The following is a 10,968-nucleotide window of genomic DNA, read 5'->3' as shown; positions in this document are numbered from 1 at the left end:
CATGACTTGTCACATAATATTAAACTGCCAAAGGGTGATGAAGGAAGTATTCATCCTTTAACCAATCAATAGTGCTCCATTACAAGTCCTACAATGAAATGTCACATTGTTGTTACTTATCACTAATAAGTATTATTAGCAAAATATGCAGAAAATGGCCCCTGGGAATAATAGCCTATATATTAGGCAATGTTTGCACTATGACAGACTACACACTTATATATACTTCATACACCCATACATATTTATAGTATACACTGTATCCATATCATACCCCTTTTTCTGTACATATCTCACTATTTCCATTATTTATTGATACCTATACTGTATATTTGTTGTTCATACTGTAGGCTGTATATCTTGTTTTTTGTAAAGGCTTACATATGCAAATTAATCTGCATTTTGCTTTTCTGGTTGGAGGTGTCAATAAATGCTGTGGAACAAAAGTACAATATTTTCCTGTTGAAAAGTAGTGTCAGAATCAGAAAAGGTTTTATTGCCAAAGTAAAGGTTGGTGCATACATAAACAAACACACATATTAAACATAAATATGAAATAAAGAATAAAGAAAGAAACTATAGAAACAATAGTGTAGTATGACATGGGCCTACTCAAAGTAGCTACCTCAAATTTGTCCTTGAATGGCCTACTTGAGTAAATGTAGTTAGATACATTCCACCACTGGTGCTCAGTGAGCTGCTGTTTCCCTCACTTTAACATATTTTCATTTGATGTCATTGTTGTGTGTGTGTGGGTTGTGTGGGTGTGGTGTGTGTGTGTGTGTGTGTTGTGTGGTGTGGGGTGTGTGTGTGTGTGTGTGTGGGGAGAGTACACCTTGATCTGACCAAGCTCGGGTGATCAGAGGTGTGAGGCAGAGGTGGGTGGGCCGGGTTGGCCAGACAGGCCGGTTAACATACTGATTGGGCCATATTGTATTTGGCAACAGTTAGTCATGTCTATGTCAAATTAAAACAGACCTATGGGAATACTTACAGAACTTTTAAACCCACAGAAGGCTACAAGAGACAGATGCACGCCCAGATGTGTGAAAAACAAACCCAGGTGGCACACCTGAATGGCTGGGAAGGTGCACCGAGGACCATCTACCAGGGGCTCATGCTGACTAAAAGAAAGGCTGGGGGGACGGGGGACGGGGGGCGGGAGTTGCCAAACCAATAATAAAACCAGTCTATGAGTGAAACCTATTATATGTCACTCCTGGCTCGGCTAAATGTCTGCTTGAGCTGCCTTTCTTGCGTCAGTGACTGCTAAAATGAGTCTCTCCATTCTATGTCATGATTTCACACAATCAGAAGAGAATTTCCTGGTCAGCATGACATCCGCGTCAATCGTTCCTCCTCTTCTTCCTCTTCCTCTTCCTCCTCCTCTTCCTCCACCACCAGGCAGCCCGCACGTGCTGCGTGCTCGCCCCCAGAGCCCTTCATCTCGTGTGTTTCGCCATTGGTCTAGGATGATGTCATCCGCAGTAGAGACAATAGAGCCCACCTCCCCAACACTGCCTGTCTCCTCACACACACGCATCGCAGCTCAGAGTGACACACGCTCAGACGTGACGCCAGCTGAGTTAGCCAAGCACTCCTGATGACATGTAGTTATATATGTGTTTATCTCAAGTCCGGCAGAGCTGTGCATCTTCTTTTCCAGGCAGCTCTTTTTTTTTATACATGCTATTATTTTATTTATTTTTTTAAATACATGAACAAACGAGCAGGCAGAGAAGGTGTTACACATCTGGACCATACCAACGCAGCCGGTCGTGGGACTCGGGCCACTACAGATATGAGGATCGCTCATACCTCTGCGCGTAAATGATGAAAACACTACGGGACTGCCAGGCTTGATGTAAGTGATGTTTCTTTGTAGTAGCCTTACTTATCCGGTCGGCCTGCAGCCCATCAGCAGGCTGTGTTCTCTGTCACAGCAAGACGTGGTCAGCTTTAGCTTTCAGCACCAATGCTGCCCGTGGATTTTAAATGTACTGCTGCCACATATTAAAAGCATGTAATGCACGAAAGAGCTCCGTTGTGATTGTAATCCATGATTAGCTTGTATTGTTTATAGAGAATGGCTGCAGAGATCTGAAAGAGCCAAGGGTGGAACAATAAATGAACCCTAATTATAGCTACACATTCAAACTTGATCCGAGGGAGTAGGCTTTAAGTGGAGGTCCAGGCAGGCCTGCTGGCCCGGGTCCTGGCCCACATCAGCTGTATTTGTCATCATGGCTTCATGTGGTTCATGTGCAGCGAAAATGCGATTAGAAATACAGAGAAATTAGGCAACGCGCCATCTAGCGACTGTATGGACAGGTTCTAATAGATGTGAAATGACTGGCCTTGCAGAACAGCCCCTATACACAACAATGCAGAGGAAGAATGTAAATAATAATAGCTGGTTTATTTCTGCTTGCGGTGGTGCCGGTGAGATGCAACAAAGAGCCGGTGAGTGGCAGAACTGGAGAGATGTGCAGCATGTGAGTACATTCTTTAAAATAGCATCAGCAAGTGATTTATTGACATACTGTATGTCAATCCTCTAGTCTATGTCAACATTGTCTGTTGAGCACATATCCAGCAGAGACAAAGGGCGATTTGGATCAAACACATAGTGTATTTTAGGTTGAAGCTTACTAATTTTCTTTTCTTAGAAAAGTAGAAAACAAATGGGTAGTGTGAGGTAGGCAGCTTCATGTAGAGCCACTAACGTCACACACAAGAAGACACATACACAGAAGAATCACTGCAGTGCATTTGCAGGAAGACCAAGCGGTGTAGGGACATACAGACCAATTCAGAAACTCAAGCCTGCAATTAGCAACACGTTTTAAAGATAAGGTGACAGGGTCACTCGTAGTGTAGTGTAGACTAATCACCCCACTGTGCAGCTCACTGTCTGAAGCTGCTTTTAGTTCACATTTAGATTTCTCTGGCCTGAAACTATAGACCGGAGAGATGACTCAATACTTTCCCCCCCATATAAAACCATAGGCAGCCATTTCCGGTGACAGTTTAATGTTTCAATGGAACAATAATTAAATTGACTTTGAATCTCTCTGGAAAGATACAGTGCATCCTCATATCATACATTCTAGCTGATTGCAAAGGTAGAAATTCCGGTAAGAGACAGGATAAACTCTAAAATACAAGCTATGTGTTAAATATACCAATAAAATGTCCAGCTATGGGCATTACTTCGAGATGACTATCCCTATGCTGGGATAGTCATGGTGTCCAATAAAATAAGCAGGTAGACAGTGGATGAATTATTTGTGGGCCGTGCCTGAGAAGTTAAGGTCTGTGAAAGATTAATTAGTGAAATAAAAATGGTCCGATTAGCATTTAGCCTAACCATAAAATCACCTTCCCACCATTAATAATGAATTGTGTTAAGCATCCCTTTCTCTAAATGATGATGCTGCAGGCCGGCCACCTCAGGGCCTTCCTGCGTTGTTGTTTTCACGCACATACTCATACTTTCTCAGAGGTTTTCTTCAATTAAATGAAGATGGTCTTGCATAAAGTCCAGAGGGGAAGATAGAAACAGAATGTTGTTATATCACACTGCAACTAACAGATGTTGCTGTTGATTGTTTTGTTCAAGTTGAGCAACCTTCTGTCAAATACTGTCAGATTGTTGTTGGTGTTATTTGTCTGAGGGGAAAGGCCTGCAGGGGACAATATGTTTGGGGGACTTGGCTTGTTGGCCCTGTGCCTGCTCCAGCCAACAAGTTCCTGGATTCTTACAAAGCAGTACTGTAACTCCAGATCCAAATACACTCATGGATTAAATTCTGCAACAGAGCACAGTGTGTAATATTAGACCACGATTGCTCAGTTGTTGTCTCCACCAATTAATCTCAATATCTGTCTTTGACTGTTTGTTTGCCAGATCCAGCATGTCCAAAATGTACAGTTCGGAAGGACATTTGGTGGACAGAAACACCTTGGCACAAGCATTACATTTTGGGGGTGTTAAGCTCTAGGATTTCCAACGACAGCCGACTACATAGCCATCTTTAAATATGACAGTGTGCTTTTTTAAAGAGATCATTCTTCAAAGACTTTAAAATATATTCAAGGCACATTACTGTTCTTCTTATCTTTAGGTGACAGAGAGCTCAAATCCCAACCACCCATAAAACCTTTCCCCAAGCTGCTTTTGTCACTTTCTATTCTTAGTATTCTATTTCCGGATTCAGTCGTTTTGTAGATTTCTTATTAAACTGAACAGATGTCTTATTTTTTTATCATAAAATGTGCCATGAAATTGTACAGGCATAGCTCCTATTTAAAACAATTGTGCTATTAGAGGTGCTGTCTGTTACTGATTACCATTGGTTTTCTATTTGATTCAAATATTTTATTATTATCATCACATACTGTATGTCTAAAGGAAATTTGGGTCACCCTGAAAATATATTGCTCAGCAGCCAAAGTGCCACCAATCCCACTTTATCTCCTATAAAATAAATAATACAAATAACAATTGCCGATCCTTAGATGTGTGGGGATCATGATCTGTGTTATTGCACTGTATAATACTGTATGTCCTTAAAGTCAGGTATCAATCTCAGTGTTAAATCAGTTTGACTGAATAGTGGAGGGGAAGCTCCATGTTCCCCATTACGCTGGCCTCTGATTGGCCAGCTTGTGCAGTTGCTTCCATCACTTTCTGTCTGCTGACTGTGGACATAAAGTGATGGAATTATTTTTGACTTCCCCTCACTAGCCCGTAGTGGTGTGAGCTCTTATGAGACAGTGAAACAAAGCAGATTCCATTGAAAAACACATTTAGCAATAAACCCAGTATTTTAGACATGTTAAACATTATGCAAAGTCAAATTTAAGAATGCTTACTCATCAACACAAGACTTCTTCTTGTGTGTCATCATTGTAACATTATTATGACATTGTTGACTAAACACTCTCATTTGGGAATCTTATTCACAACCAAGTCATTACATCATGCAGGGCTTCAAGTTGCAAGTCATTTACCTTTGTTCCAAGTAAATCTTACATCATTAGATGTGTGACTTAAGCCTGATAGAGTGTGAGTCATAATGACTTTGGTCCACATTCTCTTTAATTCTCTTTATTTGGTCCTTTTTTTCTGCTGCCCAATGCCACTTAGTAGGGCAATGTATTACGTTCACTTTGTGTGCGACAATATCTTCAAATCATTTCAAATGTGCTTTTAGATGTTCTTAAAGTTAGTACAGAAACACCTGACATGTAAACATAAAATAAATGCTTTAGATCTCAGATCTAGCTTCCAGAGCTGTGTGACCACATTCCTGTGAGAGCTGCAGTACACTATAACTGATTAATTATATAATCTGTATATGGATATAGCTGATCATTCTGTCAGAAGCACAAAGACAAACAACATGCATATTACATTCTTTCTGTTGTAAGTAAATGGCTCAAGTTGTAGAAGCTTGGTGTGGGGTATCTCATTGTAATGTGATTTTGGCTCAGTTTTGCAAGCAGCTATCTGTACAGGGTGTTTTAGTAGTCCTTGTAATTCATATCCTATTTGTGATGGGAAGAAGGTGCTCCACTTTCTGCCACCTTTTCTCCGTCTACAACCCATTCTGCCGCAGTAACAATTAACATTTCCACAAAAGGAAGACTAACATGAAGGACTACATGCTGCTGTGACACCAGTGTCAAGGCTCAATGCTGTGCAGTCTTTGTTATTCTTAGAAGCAGACTTTAACCTTATTTGTGAATTTGGTACTAATTTGCATGCTACCCACAAAGCTTTAGTAGTCATCCAAATGTATTTCCAGTGATAAGCAATACATCATAGAGTTTTCTGATGTTTGGCTTTTTACATTTTGATGCCAAATCATGCTCGAGTGTTTAAATCCTGATAAGCGTGCTCATTTTCTGTTTCTCTGCTGATTTGTGAATTAGCTTGTTATCTGGTATCTGCATCTGCACAGGCAAAGGAAGGATTTCTATTTCCACATTTGCTTATACCTGAAGGCTCTTTTACTTTTTATTTGTCTAATTCTGCTTTATGTAAGTCTCAGCATCAACACTGTTTCTGTGCACAGGTGCACATTCCTGAAAACTACCACCACATGAAACCACAAAGGGAACAACTTCCATTTATTTTTCCTTTAGCTCCTCATCAATCAAGTGGTCAGGTTAAATTATTTAGTAGAAAACTGACTCAAGACAGCTCACACAGGTTATTTTCAGTCAGCAAGTGGAAGAAGCCAGCCTGGCTCTGTGCAAAGGTAAAACAGCATCTGCCTACCAGCATCTCTGAAGTTTTCTAAAGGGGTTGATCATTCAGAACATATATATTGATATAGCAGTAAACAAATGTAAAGATATAGTGGCGTAATGGCGTCCTGAGCAGAGAATCAAGTCACACTCCTTCAGTGTGTGTTAGAATCTGATCTTCTCTGTTCTTTGTTTTGATAGCCAGTCCGACCTTACGTGCATGGTAGTGCATGTGAGTCCCTCCCATTGCTGCCTGTATTTGACGACCTGAGAATGAGAATGGGTTGTATGTGTTGTGTTTCGCAGGCTGGCTGATTGCCAGGATGTGCGGGATATCGGTGCTCATACGGAGGTTACCCACTGAACACGCCGGCGTTCTGGTCGGTGTTAGGGTGAGGTCTGGACCCAAGAGCTAACAGACTAGATGGTTAGGGTTTGAAAACATTTCTTTAATTTGTGTTCAACTGAACGGAGAACTTGCATTGCAAGAAAGGAGGGTGGTGATCCAAATGGAGAGGAGGAATGGAGGTAGACAAGGCAGGCTCGAAAACACAGGGCTGGTGGCGTGGCCGGTGGCGAAGGTGACGTACACTTCCGAAGTCTGCGCACAGAGAGACAACACAGTGTTAGTACAAAGGAAAAGTTTGATAGCAAAGGTTCACTAGAGAACTTGAGTGTTTGGCCGAGAGTAGTGGTAGACTGAAACGAACTGCCGCTGGCTGCCTGGATCTCAGGAGTACTAGTGCTGGAGCTTGATTAGTAGATCACCTGCAGCTGTGCTGGAGAGCCAGGTGCCCTGGAGAAAACCATGCCTGCCCAGACACTTTACATACTCACACACACACACACACACACACACACACACACACACATACACATACACATACACACACAGAACACCAAAAAAGGAAACACAACAGCCTGAGTCACGAACAGGCAGTGACAGTCGGGACAGTAAATGTTACCACTGATGCCAGGGTACCCCAGTGAGTGTGAGCTTACCATAGAGTTAACTAATGCTCTGTTCACACTGTTCCCATTGTAGCTGTAGCTAGTTTTCCTCTACCCTCTCTCTCACTTTGTGATCAGCTGATCAGCGGAATGAGCTCCACATGAGCACCGATCTCCCACGGAGGCCCGGTCTGGGTAGGTAGTAGTAGTAGTAGTAGTCTGGCATTGCATGGCATTGACCCATCTCCACAGTTAGTGTCAGTGCTGGATTATGGTCTGGCCACACTGCTTGTCTATTCTGGGATAGGGGAAAAAATGCTCTGGCTTGTTTGTATTTCTTTCTCACAACTGTCTGGGCAGAGCTAAACACCGGGTGCAGAAATGGTGACCTTGCAAAATAGGTAGCGGAGACAATGGATGGGGAGGGACATTCTGCACCAGATGTCAGGCTTTGTCCCAGCAATGTACATCAGTTGAGCCGGCTAGCTCACGGCTAGCCGTGCTAGCTGTCGCCATTACTGCTCAGCCAACCCATGTTTGCTTGTCACGTCAGAGGTGAGAGACGTGTGCAGCCATTTCTGGCCCAGACTCTGAATGTCAATCAAACTAAATTATGTTCAGTATTTGGAGTACAGACCCTTTAATTCACACGTTATCTCTTGTTTCCTTAATTCATAAGCCAAAGTAGTGGTGGTTTCAACTGCACTGTTCTGACATTGTGTAATTGCATTATTTGGCCTATCTAGTCATGAAATAATCAGCAGAATTTATTGTGTTATTGATTAACCAATTTTGCATACATTTTACGTGCAACTGGTTTTATTACGATCACATAACTGTTTCTGCTGTTAAGGAAGACAAGGTTGCAGTGGATAGAGGGCTGCCACACCTGCGACACAGTTAATGCCTTCCAGCGCTTGTTATGTTCCTGTTAGCTTAGCTTAGCTAAGATCAGTGACCCTTGTCAGTTTGCTGACAGCACATATCCATCAACATACTTCTTTTTTTTTTTTTACACGTTAACATGGCGGTCTTCTCCGCAGGAACCTATTCATTGATTTTCAGTCACAACAGCAGCTCCACAGCAGCTGAGTCTGTGTGTGGATGAAGAATCTCCTGTAGGTTCTGTGACACCAGCTGTTTGACCCACAATGCTGTTAGCTGTATTATTGTGAAAATCCTAGTGCCTTTCTCCTTAGTGCCCATACCTCTGGCTCTGGTCCATATGTCAGTTTAGTTATGTGTTTGGACGACCACATAAAGAGAGAAGTGGACTGCCTCCTGTCAATTTGTGCCAAACACAAGCAAAAATGTGGAGACGTGGATTGTCCTCTGACAGAAACAGCCTGCTCATCAGCCTCTGGAAACAAGTGACTCTGATGACTAATTTTTCACCCATCCACTATGTTGAGAGGAGGAAAAAGAATACTGTTCATGCAGCAGAGGAAGACTCAAACTGAAGCTATTTTACAAGCAAGTAATTGAGCTGCACATCCTCACATTATTGCTTGGTTTTTGCTCTGGTGCTGTTCACTTTGCTGCTTGGGTGTTTGGCTGTCAGGTGCCTTTTGACGAAGAAGCTGCATAAAGCCAGGGCGGGGGAGAGGGAACAGGGAGATAGCCATCAATCTTGAACAGCCAGACAACCATCTGTTCCCAAAAACATCAGCCCCCTCAACAGCTTGTCCCCTAAAAACACTCACTGCACCGCCTCTACAGCTGGAGATGCACACAGATTCTTTATAGTCTACTAAAAGTCATCCAAGCAAATTATAACTGTTTTTTGTATTGCAGGTTTTGCTCCGTTGTTTGGCAAAGAGTTAAATTACCTGGGGTGAAAAATGTTTGCATGTGTACCGCTCTCCTCTCTCTGGCTTATGCCTGTGAAGCTGTTATCTTTATTTTGCTGGTAGGGAAGCACTGAGCCGATGGAGGGTGTCGTGATCTCCACCATGGGCTCATGCAGCTCTCGCCTAACACCAACTGACAACACTGAGTGGCACTCCTCTTTTTTTATAGTTGTTTTTATCCATGCAAGTTGGAATTCACACTTTCATGTGCTTGAATTCTGAAGCAGCTACCGTAACTGCAAAACTTTGAACACGTTAGCCTTTTTTTTTTTAAATATGAATACATTTAGTAATAACTCTGTCAGAACTTTCAAACAGGATCCTCAGTGGCAGTCGAGTCTCAGTTCTTCTGAAAGGAGCTTATAACGTCCTCACACTTTACTGTAAACTTCTGATGTCATATATGCCGAGTAGATGTATAATGCAATCTCACATACTAATACGAGTCACCTGATGAATAATATTGCTGCAGTCATGCACTTGGTAGTCAGCTATGATTCTTACAAAGAGTATCAACAGACATAGTTTTAGGAGTTTCTTATTGTGCTAGGTTGTAGCCTGGCAATAGTCTACAATATTACATGTTTGACAGCCCCCACACTCATAAGACATACATTTTGACTATTAAACTGAGCAGAGATTCTTTTTTCTCTCTCTGTTGTGTTTTTTGGAGCCGTCAGATTGGCTGCTATCTCCGTTCTGGGATCTGGTAATTGGAACTATTAACAAGGGGGCAATAACGAAAACAATCTAGTTTTCATTCCAGTCTATACACTTTGTACTGTTTGGCTGCAACTTCCAAGGGAAGCAGATTGAGGCATTATTTTGAAAGACAATCATTGCAGACAACAGTATTCAGCTTATGTATGTTGGCAGAGCAGGTAGCTTACAGCCTTTTATCACATAGCGTTAATGTGTTAGAAAGATCAACCAACTGGAGGGATTTCACATGAACTCAGGTAATTAAACACCATTTTAATTAACCTCCGAATCAACAGTACGTACACCATTATACAGTTTTATTCTCCTAGTTGGATCCTGTTGCTAGCTGCAGCAGTCTCCCTCAGGTCCAGGGACCAGACGCACAGAGATGACAGCATATCTGAATTCTCAACACTATTTGTCTTGTTCGGTCAACTTTTCAATTGTCTTTCAAAACCAGATCACCATAACTGGCACAACCAATGATAGAAGAACTCAAAAAAATACCAATGCAACAATGTAAAACTCCTGCATTAAAAGTACCATCTGCAAATGTACTTAAGAATCAAAAGAAAAATGACTCATTCTACATCAATATATCTCAGTGACTGATATACAGTATACATATAAAAGATTGTTTGATAGTTAAGACACTAATGTGTACTGTAGCCTTTTTTTTCGCTTTTTGAGGTACTTTTAACTACTTTATATAAAGTTCGGTTAAATCCAGTGGTTCCCTACCTAGGGGTCGGGCCCCCTCCATAGGATCACTGTACAAATTATGACATACTTAATGGGACAGGACAGAACGGAGATTAAAGGTTCTGACACACAAATAAAAAAAAATTGTGAAATACTGGATCATTTGAACAGAGAAAATTAGAAGGGAAATGTCTCTTTTGTGGCACTGCTAACAGCTCACAGATATCTGAAACGAGACGAGGTGCCCAACCAGACACTGCTTGTTTGTCTATTATAGATATTTTCTATGTAATATCTTAATCTGAAAAGTAATTAATAACTCTGGTTGTTAAATAAATGTAAAACATTACATTATAAATTAGAAACGTGAGCAAAAATGTCTTTATGTACTTTATAAGCCTCATACTTATTTTTTGACGCATCAATAATGCATATACCACTACACTTCAGGTTTTAGAAAAAAACATAGTACCATCACAGCTGCAATGAAGGTGATAAATGATAT

At 41.5% G+C, this 10,968-nt stretch overlaps 1 protein-coding gene across 2 annotated transcripts in view; it reads left to right on the top strand.

Annotated features, from left to right (window-relative positions):
• The first annotated feature begins 1,522 nt into the window (after positions 1-1,522).
• The window catches only part of si:dkey-175m17.7 (uncharacterized), a 21,548-nt gene continuing 12,102 nt past the window's right edge, over positions 1,523-10,968 (top strand). For both annotated transcript variants that reach the window (XM_032532699.1, XM_032532700.1), the window contains exon 1: positions 1,523-1,864. The gene's annotated coding sequence lies outside the window, so the exon portion shown is untranslated. The remainder of the gene's footprint in view (positions 1,865-10,968) is intronic.

Source organism: Etheostoma spectabile, chromosome 13 (genome assembly GCF_008692095.1).
Source record: "Etheostoma spectabile isolate EspeVRDwgs_2016 chromosome 13, UIUC_Espe_1.0, whole genome shotgun sequence".
Taxonomy (NCBI): Eukaryota; Metazoa; Chordata; class Actinopteri; order Perciformes; family Percidae; genus Etheostoma; species Etheostoma spectabile.
The sequence above is the reverse complement of the archived record's forward strand: the minus strand, read 5'-3'. Positions and strand labels throughout refer to the sequence as shown.